We start from the raw sequence: 10,685 nt of genomic DNA, 5'->3' as shown, positions 1-10,685 counted from the left end.
CTCGGGCCGGTGGGGACCCCAGCAGACGTGTTGGGGTGGCCTGGGGATGGCAAGGGCAGGGCGGCCTCCCGGTGGTGAGGCTGAGGGAGGGACGCCGCGGGCGGGAGGCATGCACCCTGCTGTCTCCCTAGCCCTGCTCCAGGGCTGCTGCCTACAGCCAGACTTGTGGGCCCCGACGACGGCCCTGAGTCCTGTCCCCTCTGGGGCAGCTGGTGCCTCTCCCTCCATGAATTTAAGAAAGACGCCGAGTCCCCAAACTCCCCCTGCCCCTGGGTGCCCCAGGCCCACTCTGAGACCCGCCCCCCGAGCCTGGATCTGCTGCTGCCCTGGGTGCGGGCCGGTCCTGGGCGTGGGGCCGGTGGGAAAAAGGGAAATGAAAGCACAGTGGGAAGTGGGCAGCCCCAGGCGGCCGAGCCAGTGCAGGACACAAAGTCACAAGGTGGCGCGGCGGGCAGCGGGCAGCGGGCGCTGGGCTGGTCCTGGTTCTAGAACCTCGGGGCCCCCAGGGAAGAGCACTGGGCCCCCTGCCCACTTGCAGGCGGGACCCCGGACACGCGGGGAAACTGTCGGGCAGCACCCTCTAATCACCCGCCTCCGCTGCCCTCGGCTTCCAGGCTCCCCCTTTGGGGTAGGCCCCTCCAGAGCAGCGAGTGAGGGCCTGCGGGGTAGCAGTGCTGCCCGGGGGCGGGCAGGGTTACGTCCCACTCCTGTTCCCACAGTTCACGGGGGTGGGACTCGGGCAGAGGTGGCAGAAGTGTGGCGCGGCGTTGTGGCCCTGGTGCCTCAGGGGCTCTGCTGCTCTCGGGGACACAGCGATCCCTCCATAAGGAGAGTCTTCCCCGAGCTCAGGACGGCTGGAGACACCGCTCCAGAGGTGGCAGGGGCGTGGACCCGTGTCCACAGGCCAGGGGACAGCAGGAGAGGCCCCCAGAAAGGGCTGCGGGGAGCCGGCAGGAAACTGAGGCCAGAGGAGGGGCCGAAGCCGGGCCACCACAGCCGGGATCCTCAGTGGTGGCGCCGGCGTCCCTGCCTGCGGGTGACCAGCCCAGTGCTGGGGTCGCTCAGCGGGCTCTGCAGCCCCGCGGCGAGCAGGGCGCAGGACCCCGTGCAGGGCTGCTGTGCCGGCGGCCACTCACGGTCGCTCACCCTCACGGCCACTCGTGTCCCAGGGCTCGGCTGCAGAAAGCGGAAGAGAGAGCTCTGGGCTGTGCCTGCGCCCCGGGGCTCACCACTTCTCCTGGCGCCCCCGGATCCTCCCGCTTCACCTGGAGTGGGAGGCACGTGCCCGACCGCCTTTTCTGAGAAGGCCGGGGCACAGGATGGGGTGGCAGAGGCCCTGTAGGATCTGGCCCGAGCGGGCCGCTCTGTAGGTGTGCGTTTGCACACCGTGGCTCTCACGCGCACGGACCTGGGCGCACGCAGGCGCAGAAACCATGCTGCACTTGTTCTGACTTGGTCACCAAAACAGGCTCGAAAGCAAATGCTTGGACCCCGTGCTGCCGAGGAGGAAGCTGAGGTTTGGGAGGGTCAGTGACTCAGACAGAGGCCAGCTCATCAGCTGCTGTGGCCGGTGTGACTCCAGGTCAGGTGCCCGGGAGTCCGGGGACAGTGCTGTTGGCCATGCGGGCTGGGTGGGCGAGGTCCTGGCAGGAGAAGGGCATCTCGTGTTGGCCAGCGTGACCGCGGGGGGAGAGGCGACCTCGCGGGAGGGGTGACTGTCAGAGGAGAAGCACCCCGTGGGCTGGCGTGGGGCTGCCTGGCTACCACAGCCCAGAATCCTCAGCGCCCCGGGGACCCTCTGCTGCTGGGCCAGGTGTCCCGCCCTCCCCCCCCCGCCCCATGGTCAGGACAGCTTGTGAGACCCCGAGCTGCTGATGTCACCCATGCCAGCCCCCGGCCAGGTAGGGCTGTGCTTGCCCGAGACGAAGGAAGACTCCGTGTACAGAAAGCTGCCTGCCTGTGTGTGTGCGTGTGTCAGTGTGCATGTGTGCGTGTGTCCACGTGTGCTCGCAGGTGCGTGTTCCTGAGTCTGAGACCTCTGTTGTCATGGGGAAAATGCAACATGGTCACAAGAGTGCAAAGTGTCTTGGAGGGGCTGGAGGCCGAGCCAGGCGAAGGTCTGTGTCACACGTGGCCGCTGAGGCCAGCACCACCTTTGCTCCAGAAAACACAAAGCGGGTTTTCCCTCTCCTGGTCCCCTGGGACCCTGTGCACCAGGCGGAAGGAAGAGGAAGTTTACTGCAAAGGGTTCCCTGGGGCCTTAGTTTGTTGTCAAATATTATAAAGACCTGCCTCGAAGAAGGCCCTGGTGGGAGGGCCTGCGCTGGCGCTGGCGGCGAGCAGGGCGCCCGGTGTGCGGAGGGCCAGCTCCGTCCAGTGTGGGGCTCTGAGAATCTCCCCTCGACACGGCAGCTGGGGTTTCGGCCACCCGCGCACGCCTCCGTGTCCTGTGGAGCCGGCCTTGGCCTCGGCGCAGAGCTGAGTCACTTGCCGGGCGTGAGCTCGCCTGCTTTTCTGCACACGTGTTACTCTAAGTATTGCATAAACATGGGTCCCCTTCGGGGGCGTTTCGTCCTTGACTTTGAAACTTAGGTGACACCCTCTGCGCTTATTTGGGGGTAGACTCGGGGCCAAATGCAGAGACCCAGTAGCCTTGGCACTGAACTCCCCTGGACAAGATCCTTCTAGAAGTCAGACGCGGTGGCCCCTTGGTCCCTGAGGTGCTGCCCGCTGGGAGGCCCCTCCCTGGGTCTCTGTCTTGGTGCCTGGAAGAGTGGCCTCAGCCCCCTGGGGCTGCTGTGGTGGAGGTGCCCCCTTCCCCTCGGCCCCAGCTCAGCGAAGGCCCCAAGCCAACCCACTCAGGAGGCCTGGAAGCCTCCAGACCAGTTCCTGCAGGAGCGCCCTCCCTCCCGCCTTCTCGCCTGAGGTCTAACCCAGGTGGGGATGGATTGGGGTTGGCAGGGAGGCGCCTGGGACAAGTGCTTTCGGGGTGATTCACGCAGGCACTAGAGCCCTTGAGAAGCTCCCTTCCTCACTCTGACTGCACTCTGCTCGTGACCTTGGGTCAAGAGCGTCCAACTGGCTTGTCCAGGCGACGCCCACTCTGTCACCACGTCCACCCTAAACTGAGGGCCGTGACAAGCTCCTGGCTTGACTCTGGGCGCCAGGAGCCCCTCTCAGCCTTCCCGGGGCTCTGAGGCAAGGCCTTCCCCTGTCCCTGGGTGTCCCTGGGTGTGAACCAGCCCCTGGACCCAGGGCAGGGTGGTGGCTCAGGCCTGGAGTCCACATTCCGTACGCTCGGGCTCCCTAGGCGAGGTCTGGCTTGAGATGCAAGGTGGCACTGCGGAGATGGAGAGTCGGGGGAGGGGGGAGTCAGCCGGCAACACTACTCGTGAGGCCCAGTACAGAGGGAAAACGAGGCAGCCGTTGTCCAAAACGACCAGGACAGTCAAGGCAGCAACAGCAGTGCTGCCCCAGGTGAGGGGCCTGTGCACCTGTGTGGGTCACACCTGTGAAGCCCACGGGGGCCTGCGGTCGAGGGTTCCCAGCCTGGAGGCTGAAGGTGCTGTCCAAAGACGTTTAATGGGCCCCCTGATTCAAGGTGGTGGAGGGGAGACAGAGAGGTAGAAGGAGAGGGGAGGAGAGATCCATTTGTGGTTAAACTGGGGGGGCTGGGTGAGGAAGAGTCGTGTCTGCTGGGCAGGACTGAACGGGAGGAATACTGGGGTTTTAGGAAGAGATGCTATGGTCCAGGAATTCAGTCACGCTGCTGGAAGAAAATGCAGGTCAACAATTTATTTGCAAATTTTGTCTGGTTGCTGTGAGTATATTTAGTCACCTCATGATCCAGGATGGAAAGAGGTGGTTCCATCCACAGACTGCCCACCTCACTTCTCTGCAGCACCCGGCCTCCACACCTGCCATTCCCTGCCCGTACCTGGCCCTTCACGGACATCTCGGATGGTGCGTAGCCCCTGCCCCCGTCCTCTCTGATTTCATGCAGTTCCCTCGCTGGGACGCTCTGCAGGCCTTTGCCCGGGTAGCTGCATGTGTCCTTCAAGATCCAGCCCTGCCCTTTCCCTTGTTTCCACGGCACCTGTGCACATGCCTACCTGAGTGTCTAGTATGTGAACCTGGTGTTCCTGGTCTCTCTGTTTTAGGTAGAACTCTCTTGGTGCAGAATCCCAATTCAAATGAATGTAAGTAAAAAGGAAATGTGGGGCTTCCCTGGTGGCGCAGTGGTTGAGAGTCCGCCTGCCGATGCAGGGGACGTGGGTTCGTGCCCTGGTCCGGGAGGATCCCACATGCCGCGGAGCGGCTGGGCCCGTGAGCCATGGCCGCTGAGCCTGCGCGTCCGGAGCCTGTGCTCCGCAACGGGAGAGGCCACAGCAGTGAGAGGCCCACGTACCACAAAAAAAAAAAAAAAAAAAAGGAAATGTATTATCTTACATGAACTATATCACCTGGGACCGCGTTCAGACGCCAATGTTTTTTACGTTCTGATTTCTAGTGGTCAACCTCCATAAATAATTACTCGCAGGGCAGTGCGTTAGAACGCCCTGCTCAGTTCAGTGGTCACCCACTCAGCCTCTCCTCTGTGTGTGGGAACCATGGTCTCGGGGGTCCAGGAGCCCCTGGAGAGAGAGGTCTGAGGGCTCCAGGCACGCCCTGGCCGCGTTCCCATTGTGCGGAGGTTGCATTCACCCGCCCACACTCTGGGAAATTCCCCGGGAGCAGGGATTTCCTCGCTGCAACCCTGGACTGGTGTTTTCCCTCCGCAGGAAGCCCAGGAAGCCAAGTCTCTTCCTGGCAGGGATTCCCCGTCCCAGTCTCAGAGCCCTGACTGCCAGCTCGCACACCTGGGCTGGTCCCCGTGGAATCCGGGGCAGCACCGGCCGGGGGCCCCGGCGACCTGGGCCAGGGCTGGAGCCTGCCTTTGTTTAAAAGTTTGAATGTTTTGTTCATCATGAACATTTTGATTTTTAAAAGTGTCCTAAACCCTCCTACACTGTTGGGGGGAATGTAAGTTGGTGCAGCCACTATGGAAAACTGTAGGGAGGTTCCTCAGAAAACTAAAAACAGACCTACCATATGATCCAGCAATCCCACTCCTGGGCGTATATCCAGACCAAACTATAATTCAAAAAGATACATGCACCCCAATGTTCATACCAGCACTATTCACAATAGCCGAGACATGGAAAAAAGCTAAGTGTCCATCGACAGACGAATGGATAAAGAAGACGTGGTACATATATGCGCTGGAATATTACTCAGCCATAAAAAAGAACGAACTAATGCCGTTTGCAGCAACATGGATGCAACTAGAGATTATCGTACTAAGTGAAGTAAGTCAGAAAGAGAACGATAGCATATGACATCACTTATATGTGGAATCTAAAATATGACACAAGTGAACCTATCTAGGAACAGAAACAGACTCACAGGCACAGAGAACAGACTTGTGGTTGCTAAGGGGGGGGGGTTGGGGGAGGGATGGAGTGGGAGTTTGGGGTCAGCAGAGGCAAACTCGTATGTATAGGATGAACAAACAACAAGGGCCTACTGTAGAGCACAGTAGCTTATGATAAACCGTCATGGGAAAGAACATATATTTAAAAAGAATGTGTATCTATATGTATCACTGCATCACTTTGCCGTGCAGCAGAAATTAACACAACATTGTAAATCAGCTGTGCTTCAGCTTCAAAAACAAGTGTTGCCTTGGAATAGTGCCCATCTTGATGAGTGAGCTCTTAGCGCGCCCCCTTAAGGCCTGTCCCGGGCTCTGGTTTCCATCCTTGGGTGATGGGACGCATGGGGCCGAGGTGGGCTCTGAGAGCAAAGACCGGGACCGACGAGAGCCTGAGTTCCCTTGGTCATCTGCATAGGGCCGTCTCCGCGGACACTGAAGCCCTGAGCATTTGTTCCCCACTGGAGCCCTGTGTCAGCGTCAGGGGCCTGACCTAGAGGACAGGAGGGCAGCCCAGAGGGACACGGAGCAGTGGTGACAAGCCTGCTTGTCCTTGCTGGCCACTGCCCTGGGCAGTGATGGCTGGGGGCTTCTGAGGCAGGAAAACCCTGAGGGCTGCGGTGAGTCCTCCCCGAAGAGGGTCAGGGACCCCAGCACGGCCACGGCGGTGCCTCATCCCACCTGGCCCCACCAAGGGCCTGGACTCCTCTAGAATCAGGACAGCCCCGTCTGCTTTTGAAGCTCCCTCCCTGGCTGTCGGAGCTGAAGAACACGCCTCTGCCCTGTTGTCTGGCGCCCATGTCTCCCTGAGTCACGTTCTGAGTGTCAGTACGAACACTGTGTTTGGACGCAGGTCCATGAACGGATCTGATCCCAGGTGTGCAGAGCACAGGCGTCACTTTCTCCCCATCGCGCCTGCGTGTTCTCCCCAATCCTGAGTCCTGGGATGGCCCAGGTGGCAGATGGAAACGAAGCACGTGGGCAGGCAGGTGGTCTCCACAGGGACACAGCAACAAGCAAGCACCCTGGTGCCCAAGGCGGTGGACTGAGCCTGTGGGGTCCCCAGGGAACCACCACACACACACACACACACACACACACACACACACACACACACACGCACACACACACACACACACACACACCAGCTCTCTGCTTGGCTGACCCGGCTCAGGGTTGTCCAGAGAACACCTCTCACCCGGATGGAAGGCAGCCTGCACGTGCGGCCAGGGGCCAGCTGTCGGGGCATCAGGCCGCCGTTCGTCCAGAAGAGCCGGCTCCCAGCCTGCAGTTTCCCCAGCAAGCCTGTCCACTCGGAGAGAGCAGAGCCCAGCACCAGAAAGCCCCCAGCAGGCCTGGGAGAGGAGGAGGAAGCGTGTCCACTTTGTCTTGTATTATCAGCTTTCTTATGGTTAGAGTTTGCATGGTTTATCTCTCCCTTTTTAAAAAATTTCCATCTATTCATGTCCTGATACTTAAACTGTGTCGCTTGGTAACAGCTTATGGTGGAGTCATGATTTTCTTATCCAGTCTGATGAGCTCTGTCTTTTCAGTGGAGTGTTTAGTCCATTTACGTGTAGTGTAATGACTTGTCATAGTTGGGTTCAAGTCTTCGTCTGCTATTGTTTTTCCATTTGTCCCACCTCCTGTTTCATCCTTTCCTCCTACTTTCTGGACTTTTCTGGTGTCTCCCTTCTTTTCTGAAGATCTGTGCTCACATCTGGGAACACTTTCCTTCAGCCTGAAGAACTTGCTTTGGTCCTGTTTTCATTGTGTCGGTCTACTGGTGATAAATTCTTTCAGTTTTGTTTGTCTGAACATATCTTTGTTTTGCGTTCATTTTGGAAGGGTGTTGTCACTGGGTGTGGAATCCTAGGTTAGAAGCTCCCTCCATCAGTACTTTGATGCTGGGTTGATTGTCCCTGGGTTCCCTCGTTCCTAATTGTGATTCCTCTGAGGCGATGTGTCATTTTTCCCTAGCTGCTTCCAGGGTTTTCTCTGTATCTTTAGTTTTTAGCAGCTTCACTAGGATGTGTCTGGGTGTGATTTTCTTTGTCTTTATCCTCCTTGGGATTATCTAGGCTTCTTAAGTCTGTGGGGTGATATCTTTTACCAATTTTGAAAAAATTCTCTTCAAATATTTATTATGTCCCATCCTCACTCTCTTCTCCTTCTGGGACTTCAATTACATGTCTGTATGATAGACTATTTGTTATTATGTCACATGTCTCTAAAAGTCTGCTCTTTTTTCCCTCATTTCTTTTCTCTCTCTGTTTCACTTCGGATAATTTCTATTGACCTGTGTTTGCCCAAAATGTATTGTTTGAATTCACATAAAGCCAACACACAGATGATGTGATGGCCCTGTGTTCACTCATCTTTCTTGCTTAAGCCCCGGTCTGGGCTTTTCTTTGTCTTACTCTCCTTTCTTCTGCTGTGTGCAGTCTGCTGTGTAACCCATGCAACAAATCCCTCAGTTCATACCCTGAGCTCTCAGTTGTAGGATGCCCAGTGGTTCTCTTTCAGTTTCCACTTCTCTGTTGAAATTGCCCATCTCTTAATTTATTTTATATGTTCCTCCAAATTCTTTAACAATAATAATTTTATATTAATAGCGATTTTAAAGTCCTTGCTCAATAACTCTCACATCTGAGCTGTGTACGACTCAGTTTCTATCTCCAAATTTCTCCTCTTGATAGAGGGTCACATTTTTCTCCTTTTCATGTCCCATAATTTTTGATTGTCTTCTGCATTTAAAAGAACTGCAGACACTGGAGTAAAGATTACTTTCCCCCAGAGGGGGCCCCCTCTTTCCTCTGTTAGAAAAATGAGGGGCTGATCACTTTGGTTGACTCAGGTGAAGGCCTTCTTTAGCCTAAAAACAACGACAAATCAACATCGACCCCAAAACAACAAAGGAACAAAACTCCAGGTATCCTCATCTGGTTTCCCATTTCCTGCTTTTCTCCTCCTCTGAATCTTTCTCTGGCTCAAATCCTCGACCTAATCTTGAGCACAGATCTCCGTTCCTGACCCTCTGATCTTCCCCATCAGTAGTCCCTCGGTCACCCTTGTGGCCCCATCCTCTCCTGCCCATGTTCCCATCCCACGCTCTGCTCTGCCCCGCCCCACTTTCCCAGGCCTCCAGCCTCTGTGGTTGCCGCCCCTGAATCTTCTCTTTTCCCCAGTCACCTAATCTGGGTACCACATGGCCATCTCCAGCTCCCCTTTTCTTTTTCCGCCTCAGCATTTAGTTCCTCTCTAAGTCTGTACATTATTCTGTCATACTATCTCTCACATGTGTCCCTTTCTGCCTCGTTTTGCTGCTGCAACCTGAATCCAGGCACTTAGCACCTCAGCTCTGGGATGATGGTGACAAATGATGCGGAAACCTAATACATGAGGAGGGAAAGAAAAAAAGAAAACTCCCTTCTTCCTCCCCCACCCCCCGCCCCCCTGCCACACACACACCGTGTTTCCAAAGCACTGGAGGAAAACCAGCATGACGGAGTACTTGCTCTCCAGGAAATGGATCGAGCAGGCCGATCTGACTGGCTGCGTCCATACTCATGATTCAGGTTCCCAAAGAGGCGAAAGGAAGGAAAAAGGCGCATCTGAAACAGACAGGAGCCGTGGAACAAGGGTGGACAGGTCTGAATGGAGACAAGGAGGATGGAAGGAAGCATCTGTCAGAGGGTCTCTGGAGACAGGCTCTGGTCCTTGGGCGTCAGGTGGCAGAGGGACGGCACTTCCCCGCAACGCGGCCTGAGCGGTCTCGCCCCCTCCCTGCAGCTCACATCTCCTCGTCCACGGGGTGGGGAGAAGGGGGTTGACACGAGGAGAACACCCAGCATGGTCTGCTAAGCGTAAGCCATCATGGACGCCACCATGGACACCAAACCCTCAATCAGTGGATAAGCACGAGCCTGGGATACAGCTGGAGAGGCACTGGGTGACGGCAGTCTGGAAATTCACCCAGAACACAGCTCGGGGGATGGAGAGGACCAGAGAAGTCAGGTCGTGTGGGATTCACTCTCACGCCCACCGAGGAGGCGACACCATAGCCACAGCTCACTGCCTGCCCTGACCTCTGGCTGTATTCCTCTCAGAGCTCCATCACAGTGCCTTCCAAGCACCTTCGGACACACAGTGTCCCTTAGAAGGCCTGTGGCTACAAACAACAGAATATTTGAGTCAACGTGGTTCAGTTGACAAGCCTGGGGTGAGAGGTTCCAGGGTTGGTTACCTCTGCAGCTCAGCATTGGAGCGTTTTCTCAGCAATTCTTCCCTACTGGTTTTCCCTACTGATCACAAAACGGCTGCCACAGCTCCAAGTATCACATCCTCGCACAACAGAAAGGAAAGGAGAGTTTCTCCTTGAGTAGCTCCTTTTACCAGGGAAGGAGACCATTCCCAGACACTGACCCCCCCCCCACCCCAATGACTTACCCTTATGACTCAGCCAGACTGAGTTCTGGGCCTACCCCTCCTCCAGTTCCTGCCAAAGGGAGGTGGGGTTACCGTGGCCTAGACCTGTCGTGCATTAGACTCAGGCTGGGTCCCCTCCCCTTGTTTGCACTGGAAATCAGCTAACAAGGAAGAAGGAGGAGGCTGGTGGGGCTCAATTCCCCTGGACCCTGCACACAGCAGGCGCTGTCCCCTCGTGCCAGCCTGTCCACTCCAGTGGGCCTCCTGCCACTGTGCTTCTTGGGGCTTGTGAAGCCCTGATCATTGCTGCTGCTGGGGTCCTTACACCAGACAGCACCGTCGTGTCCCAGAGCATCAGGATTTAATCCTCGAAGCAAGCCTGGGACAGGGCGGGGGAAGAACAGCTCACACTTCACAAATGAAGAAGCTGGGCTTCCAGGAGGCGGAGATTTTGGGGGACTCATTGAAAAAGGGGACAGCGCCCTGGTCCCCGACAGCTGCCTCCTCGGCCCCTCCCCAAGGGTGAGGGCTCTGTCTGTCCTGGGACGGGGGCTGAGGCGGGACCGGGCTGGGTGAGGGGCGAGCCCACAGGGCCTGGAGCAGTCACGGCAAGACCCTGACGGATACCTTCCCCCAGACAAAGGTGGCTGAGAAAAGCTGACAGTCTCAGATTCGCCAAAATGAAGAAAATGAATACAACGCAAGATCCGATCGCCCAGAGGGTCAACCTTGAACATTTGGGTGAGTTTTCTGGAAAAGAGAGCTTTTGTATTCATGCACGCCC

The sequence above is a fragment of the Stenella coeruleoalba genome (genome assembly GCF_951394435.1).
Source record: "Stenella coeruleoalba genome assembly, chromosome: 5".
Taxonomy (NCBI): domain Eukaryota; kingdom Metazoa; phylum Chordata; class Mammalia; order Artiodactyla; family Delphinidae; genus Stenella; species Stenella coeruleoalba.
Note: the sequence above shows the minus strand (reverse complement) of the source record.